The sequence below is a fragment of the Somniosus microcephalus genome, chromosome 29 (assembly GCF_052327205.1).
Source record: "Somniosus microcephalus isolate GS21.2 chromosome 29, FLI_Smic_1.0, whole genome shotgun sequence".
Classification (NCBI taxonomy): domain Eukaryota; kingdom Metazoa; phylum Chordata; class Chondrichthyes; order Squaliformes; family Somniosidae; genus Somniosus; species Somniosus microcephalus.
Window position 1 is genome coordinate 3,886,619 of NC_141015.1, and position 13,342 is coordinate 3,899,960.

Here is a 13,342-nt window from a genome sequence, read left to right on the forward strand (position 1 = left end):
GGGAACACATGTGCACAACAGGGAACACATTTCCACAACAGGGAGCAATTTTTCGCCACAGGGAACACAGTTACACAATAGGTAACATCTTTATACAACAGGAAACATCTTTACACAACAAGGAACATATTAAAACAACAGGGAACACCTTTACGCAACAGGGAACACCTTTACACAACAGGGAAGACATTTACACAATAGAGAACACATCTACACAACAGGGAACACCTTAACACAACAGGGAACACATCTACACAACAGGGAACATATTTATACAACAGGGAACACATCTACACAACAGGGGACATCTTTACACAACAGGGAATACCTTTACACAACAGGGAACACATTTAAAAAACAGGGAACGCATTTACACAACAGGGAACACCTTCACACAGCAGGGAACACATTTACACAACAGGGAACACCTTTACACAATAGGGAACACATTTACACAGCATGGAATGCATTTACACAACAGGGAACACCTTTACACAGCAGGGAACACTTTTACACAACAGGGAACGCATCTACATAACAGGGAACACCTTTACACAGCAGGGAACACATTTACACTACAGGGAACACCTTTACACAGCAGGGAACATCTTTACACAACAGGGAACATCTTTACACAACAGGGAACACCTTTACACAAAAGGGAACACCTTTACACAGCAGGGAACACATTTACACAACAGGAAACGCATCTACACAACAGGGAACACGTTTACACAGCAGGGAACATCTTTACACAACAGGGAACACCTTCACACAGCAGGGAACGCATCTACACAACAGGGAACACCTATACACAGCAGGGAATGCATTTGCACAACAGGGAACACATTAAAACTACAGGGAAAACATTTACACAACAGGGAGAATCTATACACAACAGGGAACACCTTTACAAAACTGGGAACATCTTTATACAACAGGGAACACATTTACACAACAGGGAACACATCTACACAACAGGGAACATCTTTACACAACAGGGAACAGCTTTACACAACAGGGAAGACATTTAAAAAACAGGGAACGCATTTACACAACAGGGAACACCTTCACACAGCAGGGAACACATTTACACAACAGGGAACACCTTTACACAATAGGGAACACATTTACACAGCATGGAATGCATTTACACAACAGGGAACACCTTTACACAACAGGGAACACTTTTACACAACAGGGAACGCATCTACATAACAGGGAACACCTTTACACAGCAGGGAACACATTTACACAACAGAGAACACCTTTGCACAGCAGGGAACATCTTTACACAACAGGGAACATCTTTACACAACAGGGAACACCTTTACACAAAAGGGAACACCTTTACACAGCAGGGAACACATTTACACAACAGGAAACGCATCTACACAACAGGGAACACGTTTACACAGCAGGGAACGCATCTACACAACAGGGAACACCTTTACACAGCAGGGAATACGTTTACACAACAGGGAACACATTAAAACTACAGGGAACGCATTTACACAACAGGAAGAATCATTACGCAACAGGGAGAATCTTTACACAATAAGGAACACATTTCTACAACAGGGAACAGCTTTACACAACAGCGAACACATTTACACAACAGGGAACACCTTTACACAATAGGGAACACATTTACACAACAGGGAACACCTTTGTGGCTCTCTATGGTTTCCTCAGTGTTATCGCTTTCAATACAATCTGGAGGCTGAAATTTGTCTCGCTAACACTTAGCACTGACAGGCATCGGAAGATAAATATCACCCACAGCAAAGTGACGCAGCGGAAGCATGATGGTCCCAGAGATCGATGGATCGAAGCCATCTTCTGCTATTTACATTTTGATTTACACCAACGAGAAACATCTGTTGCAGCGCACTTATTTTTTATCACACTTTATATTTTACTTACATCAAGTTTACATAACAGAGAACATCTTTACACTACTGGAAACATATTTGCACACGAGGGAACGCCTTTACACAACAGAAAATATATTTACACAACAGAACAGCTTTGCACAACAGAGAAAATCTTTACACAACAGAGAACATATTTACTCAACAGAGAAGATCTTTGCACAACTGGGAACGTCTTTACACAACAGAGAACATCTTCATACCAGTCCCTCCCTGCCTCTCAGTCTCTCTTTCCCTGTCTGTCTATCTCTCCCTCTGTCTCCCTCGCAGTCTCTGTCTTTCCCTCAGTCTCTGTCTCTCGCTTGTGTTACGCAGTCTGTTTGTCTGTCTCTCTCTGGTATCCTCAGTGTCTTTCTCTATCCCTCCCTTTGTGTGTCCTGAAAGCCCCTTGCTGGTTTTCTGTGTGTCATTGTGTGTGTGTCCCATTGTGGGTGGTGTAATACTGAGTGTCCTTGTGTAGCCAGGGTGAGCTTCCCAACACGTGTGTTGCTGTGTCCGGGATTCTGGGCTATTTGAGGGCAATGCTATCGCTTTCAATACAGTCTGGAGGCTGAAATTTCACAGCACTGACAGGCAGCTGTATTATGGATGGACAATCATGGAGGATTAAAGATTTTTTAACTACCATTTTTAATATTGCTTCTGACTGAGAACCCATTTATTAGTTGATGAAAGTATTCTGTCAATTGTAATTAAGATTTTTATTTGTTATAAAATCCTGTTGCAAGGTCTCCCATAAATCAGTTCTGACCTGCAAGGGGTTAAATATATCTCGGTTGCGATGGCCGGGAATCGAAACCGGGTCAACTGCTTGGAAGGCAGCTATGCTCACCACTATACCACCATCGCTCACACAGGCCACATGTTATATTGACAGACTAACCACTTCTTTCGGATCTTCAGCGGGACAAATACGATATTTTGAATTCATTTTAATCAGAGCGTAAGCACGATGCTGAGGCACTTTCCCTACAATTAACAATGGCCACTGTGAATAGTTATCTTGCTTAGACGGAGCCCTCACCCCATTTATTATTTTAAAGTCCTTTATGACTTAAAACAATAATCCACAAAAATGAATTGAAGATCAATTTTAAGGGAGAAACATAGAATATAGGAGCAGGAGTAGGCCATTCGGCCCCTCGAGCCTGCTCCACCATTTAATGAGATCATGGCTGATCATCCAAATTCAGTACCCTGTCCCTGCTCCTATCTTCTATGTTTCTATGATATTCATTCAGGCCGTTACACAACAGGGAACATCATTATACAACAGGGAACACATTTACACAACAGGGAACATCTTTACATAACAGGGAACACATTTACACATCAGGGAACATCTTTACACAACAGGGAACGCATTTATACAACAGGGAACACCTTTACACAACAGGGAACGCATTTACACAACAGGGAACACCTTCACACAGCAGGGAACACATTTACACAACAGGGAAGACATTTATACAATAGAGAACACATCTACACAACAGGGAACATATTTACACAACAGGGAACACATCTACACAACAGGGGACATGTTTTACATAACAGGGAACATCTTTACACAACAGGGGACACGTTTACACAACAGGGAACAACTTTTCACAACACGAAGCACCATCATACCATTCTCACCCTTCCTCAAAGTCGCCTCTGTCTCTCTCTCCCTCTGTCTCTCCCGCAGTCTCCGACTTTCCCTCAGTCCCTTCCTCGTGTTACTCAGTTTGTTTGTCTGTCTCTCTCTGGTTTCCTCAGTGTCATCGCTTTCAATGCAGTCTGGAGGCTGAAATTTGTCTCCCAACACTTAGCACTGACAGGTAGCTGGAGACGTCTTGTACCCTGTAGCAGAGTGGCGCAGCGGAAGCGTGCTGGGCCCATAACCCAGAGATCGATGGATCGAAACCATCCTCTGCTATTTGCATTCTGATTTACACCAACAAGAAAGATCTGTTGCTGCCCACGATCACATCGCACTTATTTTTATTACACTTTACTTACATCAACTGCCTACCTGCAATAAACACGAAAACCTGCGACACAATTTTCAAATCATTTTATTCGCACCAACATAAGCTGCAACTGCTGCAAACAGGCAGCAGCCTCGACTTTCCCCTTTCAACACATTCCTGCAGCACCGCCTCTCCACCACCAGATGGTGCTCTTGGCCACAGTGAAACCCTGGCACAAGGTCACGGTGAGGAGACGGACAGTGACACAGAACACCTTTACACAACAGGGAACACCTTTACACAACAGGGAACATCTTTATACAACAGGGAACACATTTACACAACAGGGAACACATCTACTCAACAGGGAACATCCTTACACAACAGGGAACACCTTTACACAACAGGGAACATCTTTATACAACAGGGAACACATTTACACAACAGGGAACACATCTACACAACAGGGAACATCTTTACACAACAGGGAACACCTTTACACAACAGGGAACACGTTTACACAGCAGGGAACATCTTTACACAACAGGGAACACCTTCACACAGCAGGGAACACCTTTACACAACAGGGAACACGTTTACACAGCAGGGAACATCTTTACACAACAGGGAACACCTTTACACAGCAGGGAACGCATCTACACAACAGGGAACACCTATACACAGCAGGGAATACATTTACACAACAGGGAACACATTAAAACTGCAGGGAAAACATTTACACAACAGGGAGAATCTTTACACAACAGGGAACATCTTTACACAACAGGGAACATCTTTATACAACAGGGAACACATTTACACAACAGGGAACACATCTACACAACAGGGAACATCTTTACACAACAGGGAGAATCTTTACACAACAGGGAACACATTTAAAAAACAGGGAACGCATTTACACAACAGGGAACACCTTCACACAGCAGGGAACACATTTACACAACAGGGAACACCTTTACACAATAGGGAACACATTTACACAGCATGGAATGCATTTACACAATAGGGAACACCTTTACACAGCAGGGAACACTTTTACACAACAGGGAACGCATCTACATAACAGGGAACACCTTTACACAGCAGGGAACACTTTTACACAACAGGGAACACCTTTACACAGCAGGGAACATCTTTACACAACAGCGAACATCTTTACACAACAGGGAACGCCTTTACACAAAAGGGAACACCTTTACACAGCAGGGAACACATTTACACAACAGGGAACGCATCTACATAACAGGGAACACCTTTACACAGCAGGGAACACATTTACACAACAGGGAACACCTTTACACAGCAGGGAACATCTTTACACAACAGGGAACTTCTTTACACAACAGGGAACACCTTTACACAAAAGGGAACACCTTTACACAGCAGGGAACACATTTACACAACAGGAAACGCATGTACACAACAGGGAACACGTTTACACAGCAGGGAACATCTTTACACAACAGGGAACACCTTCACACAGCAGGGAACGCATCTACACAACAGGGAACACCTATACACAGCAGGGAATACATTTACACAACAGGGAACACATTAAAACTACAGGGAAAACATTTACACAACAGGGAGAATCTTTACAGAACAGGGAACACCTTTACACAACAGGGAACATCTTTAAACAACAGGGAACACATTTACACAACAGGGAACACATCTACACAACAGGGAACATCTTTACACAACAGGGAACAGCTTTACACAACAGGGAACACATTTAAAAAAACAGGGAACGCATTTACACAACAGGGAACACCTTCACACAGCAGGGAACACATTTACACAAAAGGGAACACCTTTACACAATAGGGAACACATTTACACAGCATGGAATGCATTTACACAACAGGGAACACTTTTACACAACAGGGAACGCATCTACATAACAGGGAACACCTTTACACAGCAGGGAACACATTTACACAACAGGGAACACCTTTGCACAGCAGGGAACATCTTTACACAACAGGGAACATCTTTACACAACAGGGAACACCCTTACACAAAAGGGAACACCTTTACACAGTAGGGAACACATTTACACAACAGGAAACGCATCTACACAACAGGGAACACGTTTACACAGCAGGGAACGCATCTACACAACAGGGAACACCTTTACACCGCAGGGAATACATTTACACAACAGGGAACATATTAAAACTACAGGGAACGCATTTACACAACAGGAAGAATCATTACGCAACAGGGAGAATCTTTACACAATAAGGAACACATTTCCATAACAGGGAACACCTTTACACAATAGGGAACACATTTACACAACAGGGAACACCTTTGTGCCTCTCTATGGTTTCCTCAGTGTTATCGCTTTCAATACAATCTGGAGGCTGAAATTTGTCTCGCTAACACTTAGCACTGACAGGCATCGGAAGATAAATATCACCCACAGCAAAGTGACGCAGCGGAAGCATGATGGTCCCAGAGATCGATGGATCGAAGCCATCTTCTGCTATTTACATTTTGATTTACACCAACGAGAAACATCTGTTGCAGCGCACTTATTTTTTATCACACTTTATATTTTACTTACATCAAGTTTACATAACAGAGAACATCTTTACACTACTGGAAACATATTTGCACACGAGGGAACGCCTTTACACAACAGAAAATATATTTACACAAAAGAACAGCTTTACACAACAGAGAACATATTTACTCAACAGAGAAGATCTTTGCACAACTGGGAACGTCTTTACACAACAGAGAAGATCGTTAAACAACAGAGAATATCTTTACACAACAGGGCACACCTTTGCATAATGGGGAACACATTTACACAACAGAAAACATCTTCATACCAGTCCCTCCCTTCCTCTCAGTCTCTCTTTCCCTGTCTGTCTATCTCTCCCTCTGTCTCTCTCGCAGTCTCTGTCTTTCCCTCAGTCTCTGGCTCGTGTTACGCAGTCTGTTTGTCTGTCTCTCTCTGGTATCCTCAGTGTCTTTCTCTATCCCTCCCTTTGTGTGTCCTGAAAGCCCCTTGCTGGTTTTCTGTGTGTCCCATTGTGGGTGGTGTAATACTGAGTGTCCTTGTGTAGCCAGGGTGAGCTTCCCAACACGTGTGTTGCTGTGTCCGGGATTCTGGACTATTTGAGGGCAATGCTATCGCTTTCAATACAGTCTGGAGGCTGAAATTTCACAGCACTGACAGGCAGCTGTATTATGGATGGACAATCATGGAGGATTAAAGATTTTTTAACTACCATTTTTAATATTGCTTCTGACTGAGAACCCATTTATTAGTTGATGAAAGTATTCTGTCAATTGTAATTAAGATTTTTATTTGTTATAAAATCCTGTTGCAAGGTCTCCCATAAATCAGTTCTGACCTGCAAGGGGTTAAAAATATCTCGGTTGCGATGGCTGGGAATCGAACGCGGGTCAACTAGCTTGGAAGGCAGCTATGCTCACCACTATACCACCATCGCTCACATAAGCCATAGCTTATATTTGCAGACTAACCACTTCTTTCGGATCTTCAGCGGGACAAATACGATATTTTGAATTCATTTTAATCAGAGCGTAAGCACGATGCTGAGGCACTTTCCCTACAATTAACAATGGCCACTGTGAATAGTTATCTTGCTTAGACGGAGCCCTCACCCCATTTATTATTTTAAAGTCCTTTATGACTTAAAACAATAATCCACAAAAATGAATTGAAGATCAATTTTAAGGGAGAAACATAGAATATAGGGAGCAGGAGTAGGCCATTCGGCCCCTCGAGCCTGCTCCACCATTTAATGAGATCATGGCTGATCATCCAAATTCAGTACCCTGTCCCTGCTCCTATCTTCTATGTTTCTATGATATTCATTCAGGCCGTTACACAACAGGGAACATCATTATACAACAGGGAACACATTTACACAACAGGGAACACATCTACACAACAGGGAACATCGTTACATAACAGGGAACACATTTACACAACAGGGAACATCATTATACAACAGGGAACACATTTACACAACAGGGAACACATCTACACAACAGGGAACATCTTTACATAACAGGGAACACATTTACACATCAGGGAACACCTTTACACAACAGGGAACACATGTACACAACAGGGAACACATTTCCACAACAGGGAGCAATTTTTCGCAACAGGGAACACAGTTACACAATAGGTAACATCTTTATACAACAGGAAACATCTTTACACAACAAGGAACATATTTATACAACAGGGAACACCTTTACGCAACAGGGAACACCTTAACACAACAGGGAACACATCTACACAACAGGGAACATATTTACGCAACAAGGGAACACATGTGCATAACAGGGGACATGTTTACATAACAGGGAACATCTTTACACAACAGGGGACACGTTTACACAACAGGGAACAACTTTTCACAACACGAAGCACCATCATACCATTCTCACCCTTCCTCAAAGTCGCCTCTGTCTCTCTCTCCCTCTGTCTCTCCCGCAGTCTCCGACTTTCCCTCAGTCTCTTCCTCGTGTTACTCAGTTTGTTTGTCTGTCTCTCTCTGGTTTCCTCAGTGTCATCGCTTTCAATGCAGTCTGGAGGCTGAAATTTGTCTCCCAACACTTAGCACTGACAGGTAGCTGGAGACGTCTTGTACCCTGTAGCAGAGTGGCGCAGCGGAAGCGTGCTGGGCCCATAACCCAGAGGTCGATGGATCGAAACCATCCTCTGCTATTTGCATTCTGATTTACACCAACAAGAAAGATCTGTTGCTGCCCACGATCACATCGCACTTATTTTTATTACACTTTACTTACATCAACTGCCTACCTGCAATAAACACTAAAACCTGCGTCACAATTTTCAAATCATTTTATTCGCACCAACATAAGCTGCAACTGCTGCAAACAGGCAGCAGCCTCGACTTTCCCCTTTCAACACTTTCCTGCAGCACCGCCTCTCCACCACCAGATGGTGCTCTTGGCCACAGTGAAACCCTGGCACAAGGTCACGGTCAGTGACACAGAACACCTTTACACAACAGGGAACACCTTTACACAACAGGGAACACCTTTACACAACAGGGAACATCTTTATACAACAGGGAACATCTTTATACAACAGGGAACACATCTACACAACAGGGAACACATCTACACAACAGGGAACATCTTTACACAACAGGGAACACCTTTACACAACAGGGAACATCTTTATACAACAGGGAACACACTTACACAACAGGGAACACATCTACACAACAGGGAACACATCTACACAACAGGGAACATCTTTATACAACAGGGAACATTTATTAGTTGATGAAAGTATTCTGTCAATTGTAATTAAGATTTTTATTTGTTATAAAATCCTGTTGCAAGGTCTCCCATAAATCAGTTCTGACCTGCAAGGGGTTAAAAATATCTCGGTTGCGATGGCCGGGAATCGAACCCGGGTCAACTGCTTGGTAAGGCAGCTATGCTCACCACTATACCACCATCGCTCACACAGGCCACATGTTATATTTACAGACTAACCACTTCTTTCGGATCTTCAGCGGGACAAATACGATATTTTGAATTCATTTTAATCAGAGCGTAAGCACGATGCTGAGGCACTTTCCCTACAATTAACAATGGCCACTGTGAATAGTTATCTTGCTTAGACGGAGCCCTCACCCCATTTATTATTTTAAAGTCCTTTATGACTTAAAACAATAATCCACAAAAATGAATTGAAGATCAATTTTAAGGGAGAAACATAGAATATAGGCAGCAGGAGTAGGCCATTCGGCCCCTCGAGCCTGCTCCACCATTTAATGAGATCATGGCTGATCATCCAAATTCAGTACCCTGTCCCTGCTCCTATCTTCTATGTTTCTATGATATTCATTCAGGCCGTTACACAACAGGGAACACCTTCACACAGCAGGGAACACATTTACACAACAGGGAACACCTTTACAGAATAGGGAACACATTTACACAGCATGGAATGCATTTACACAACAGGGAACACCTTTACACAACAGGGAACGCATTTATACAACAGGGAACACCTTTCCACAACAGGGAACGCATTTACACAACAGGGAACACCTTCACACAGCAGGGAACACATTTACACAACAGGGAACACCTTTACACAACAGGGAACATCTTTACACAACAGGGAACACCTTTACACAAAAGGGAACACCTTTCCACAGCAGGGAACACATTTACACAAAAGGGAACGCATCTACATAACAGGGAACACCTTTACACAGCAGGGAACACATTTACACAACAGGGAACGCATTTATACAACAGGGAACATCTTTACACAACAGGGAACATCTTTACACAACAGGGAACACCTTTACACAAAAGGGAACACCTTTACACAGCAGGGAACACATTTACACAACAGGGAACACCTTTACAGAATAGGGAACACATTTACACAGCATGGAACACCTTTACACAGCAGGGAACACATTTACACAACAGGGAACGCATCTACATAACAGGGAACACCTTTACACAGCAGGGAACACATTTACACAACAGGGAACACCTTTACACAGCAGGGAACATCTTTACACAACAGGGAACATCTTTACACAACAGGGAACACCTTTACACAAAAGGGAACACCTTTACACAGCAGGGAACACATTTACACAACAGGAAACGCATCAACACAACAGGGAACACGTTTACACAGCAGGGAACATCTTTACACAACAGGGAACACCACACAGCAGGGAACGCATCTACACAACAGGGAACACCTATACACAGCAGGGAATTCATTTACACAACAGGGAACACATTAAAACTACAGGGAAAACATTTACACAACAGGGAGAATCTTTACACAACAGGGAACACCTTTACACAACAGGGAACATCTTTATACAACAGGGAACACATTTACACAACAGGGAACACATCTACACAACAGGGAACATCTTTACACAACAGGGAACAGCTTTACACAACAGGGAACACATTTAAAAAACAGGGAACGCATTTACACAACAGGGAACACCTTCACACAGCAGGGAACACATTTACACAACAGGGAACACCTTTACACAATAGGGAACACATTTACACAGCTTGGAATGCATTTACACAACAGGGAACACTTTTACACAACAGGGAACGCATCTACATAACAGGGAACACCTTTACACAGCAGGGAACACATTTACACAACAGGGAACACCTTTGCACAGCAGGGAACATCTTTACACAACAGGGAACATCTTTACACAACAGGGAACACCTTTACACAAAAGGGAACACTTTTACACAGCAGGGAACACATTTACACAACAGGAAACGCATCTACACAACAGGGAACACGTTTACAAAGCAGGGAACGCATCTACACAACAGGGAACACCTTTACACAGCAGGGAATACATTTACACAACAGGGAACATATTAAAACTACAGGGAACGCATTTACACAACAGGAAGAATCATTACGCAACAGGGAGAATCTTTACACAATAAGGAACACATTTCCACAACAGGGAACACCTTTACACAACAGCGAACACATTTACACAACAGGGAACACCTTTACACAATAGGGAATACATTTACACAACAGGGAACACCTTTGTGCCTCTCTATGGTTTCCTCAGTGTTATCGCTTTCAATACAATCTGGAGGCTGAAATTTGTCTCGCTAACACTTAGCACTGACAGGCATCGGAAGATAAATATCACCCACAGCAAAGCGACGCAGCGGAAGCATGATGGTCCCAGAGATCGAAGGATCGAAGCCATCTTCTGCTATTTACATTTTGATTTACACCAGCGAGAAACATCTGTTGCAGCGCACTTATTTTTTATCACACTTTATATTTTACTTACATCAAGTTTACATAACAGAGAACATCTTTACACTACTGGAAACATATTTGCACACGAGGGAACGCCTTTACACAACAGAAAATATATTTACACAACAGAACAGCTTTACACAACAGAGAAAATCTTTACACAACAGAGAACATATTTACTCAACAGAGAAGATCTTTGCACAACTGGGAACGTCTTTACACAACAGAGAAGATCGTTAAACAACAGAGAATATCTTTACACAACAGGGCACACCTTTGCATAATGGGGAACACATTTACACAACAGAAAACATCTTCATACCAGTCCCTCCCTTCCTCTCAGTCTCTCTTTCCCTGTCTGTCTATCTCTCCCTCTGTCTCTCTCGCAGTCTCTGTCTTTCCCTCAGTCTCTGTCTCTCGCTCGTGCAACGCAGTCTGTTTGTCTGTCTCTCTCTGGTATCCTCAGCGTCTTTCTCTATCCCTCCCTTTGTGTGTCCTGAAAGCCCCTTGCTGGTTTTCTGTGTGTCATTGTGTGTGTGTCCCATTGTGGGTGGTGTAATACTGAGTGTCCTTGTGTAGCCAGGGTGAGCTTCCCAACACGTGTGTTGCTGTGTCCGGGATTCTGGGCTATTTGAGGGCAACGCTATCGCTTTCAACACAGCCTGGAGGCTGAAATTTCACAACACTGACAGGCAGCTGTATTATGGATGGACAATCATGGAGGATTAAAGATTTTTTAACTACCATTTTTAATATTGCTTCTGACTGAGAACCCATTTATTAGTTGATGAAAGTATTCTGTCAATTGTAATTAAGATTTTTATTTGTTATAAAATCCTGTTGCAAAGTCTCCCATAAATCAGTTCTGACCTGCAAGGGATTAAAAATATCTCGGTTGCGATGGCCGGGAATCGAACCCGGGTCAACTGCTTGGAAGGCAGCTATGCTCACCACTATACCACCATCGCTCACACAAGCAACAACTTATATTTACAGACTAACCACTTCTTTCGGATCTTCAGCGGGACAAATACGATATTTTGAATTCATTTTAATCAGAGCGTAAGCACGATGCTGAGGCACTTTCCCTACAATTAACAATGGCCACTGTGAATAGTTATCTTGCTTAGACTGAGCCCTCACCCCATTTATTATTTTAAAGTCCTTTATGACTTAAAACAATAATCCACAAAAATGAATTGAAGATCAATTTTAAGGGAGAAACATAGAATATAGGGAGCAGGAGTAGGCCATTCGGCCCCTCGAGCCTGCTCCACCATTTAATGAGATCATGGCTGATCATCCAAATTCTGTACCCTGTCCCTGCTCCTATCTTCTATGTTTCTATGATATTCATTCAGGCCGTTACACAACAGGGAACATCATTATACAACAGGGAACACATTTACACAACAGGGAACACATCTACACAACAGGGAACATCTTTACATATCAGGGAACACCTTTACACAACAGGGAACGCATTTATACAACAGGGAACAGCTTTACACAACAGGGAACACATGTACACAACAGGGAACACATTTCCACAACAGGGAGCATTTTTTCGCAACAGGGAACACAGTTACACAACAGGTAAC

The 13,342-nt window shown here is 42.8% G+C and overlaps 3 non-coding genes across 3 annotated transcripts; all 3 read right to left on the bottom strand.

The window, feature by feature from the left end:
- Positions 1 to 2,711: 2,711 nt before the first annotated feature.
- Positions 2,712 to 2,783, bottom strand: trnag-ucc (transfer RNA glycine (anticodon UCC)). The gene has a single exon. It is a non-coding gene; the product is annotated as a tRNA-Gly (tRNA).
- A 6,546-nt stretch (positions 2,784 to 9,329) lies between these two features.
- On the bottom strand, positions 9,330 to 9,402 carry trnag-acc (transfer RNA glycine (anticodon ACC)). Its single transcript has one exon. It is a non-coding gene; the product is annotated as a tRNA-Gly (tRNA).
- Positions 9,403 to 12,637: 3,235 nt separating this feature from the next.
- trnag-ucc (transfer RNA glycine (anticodon UCC)) lies at positions 12,638 to 12,709 on the bottom strand. The gene has a single exon. It is a non-coding gene; the product is annotated as a tRNA-Gly (tRNA).
- Between the last annotated feature and the right edge of the window lie 633 nt (positions 12,710 to 13,342).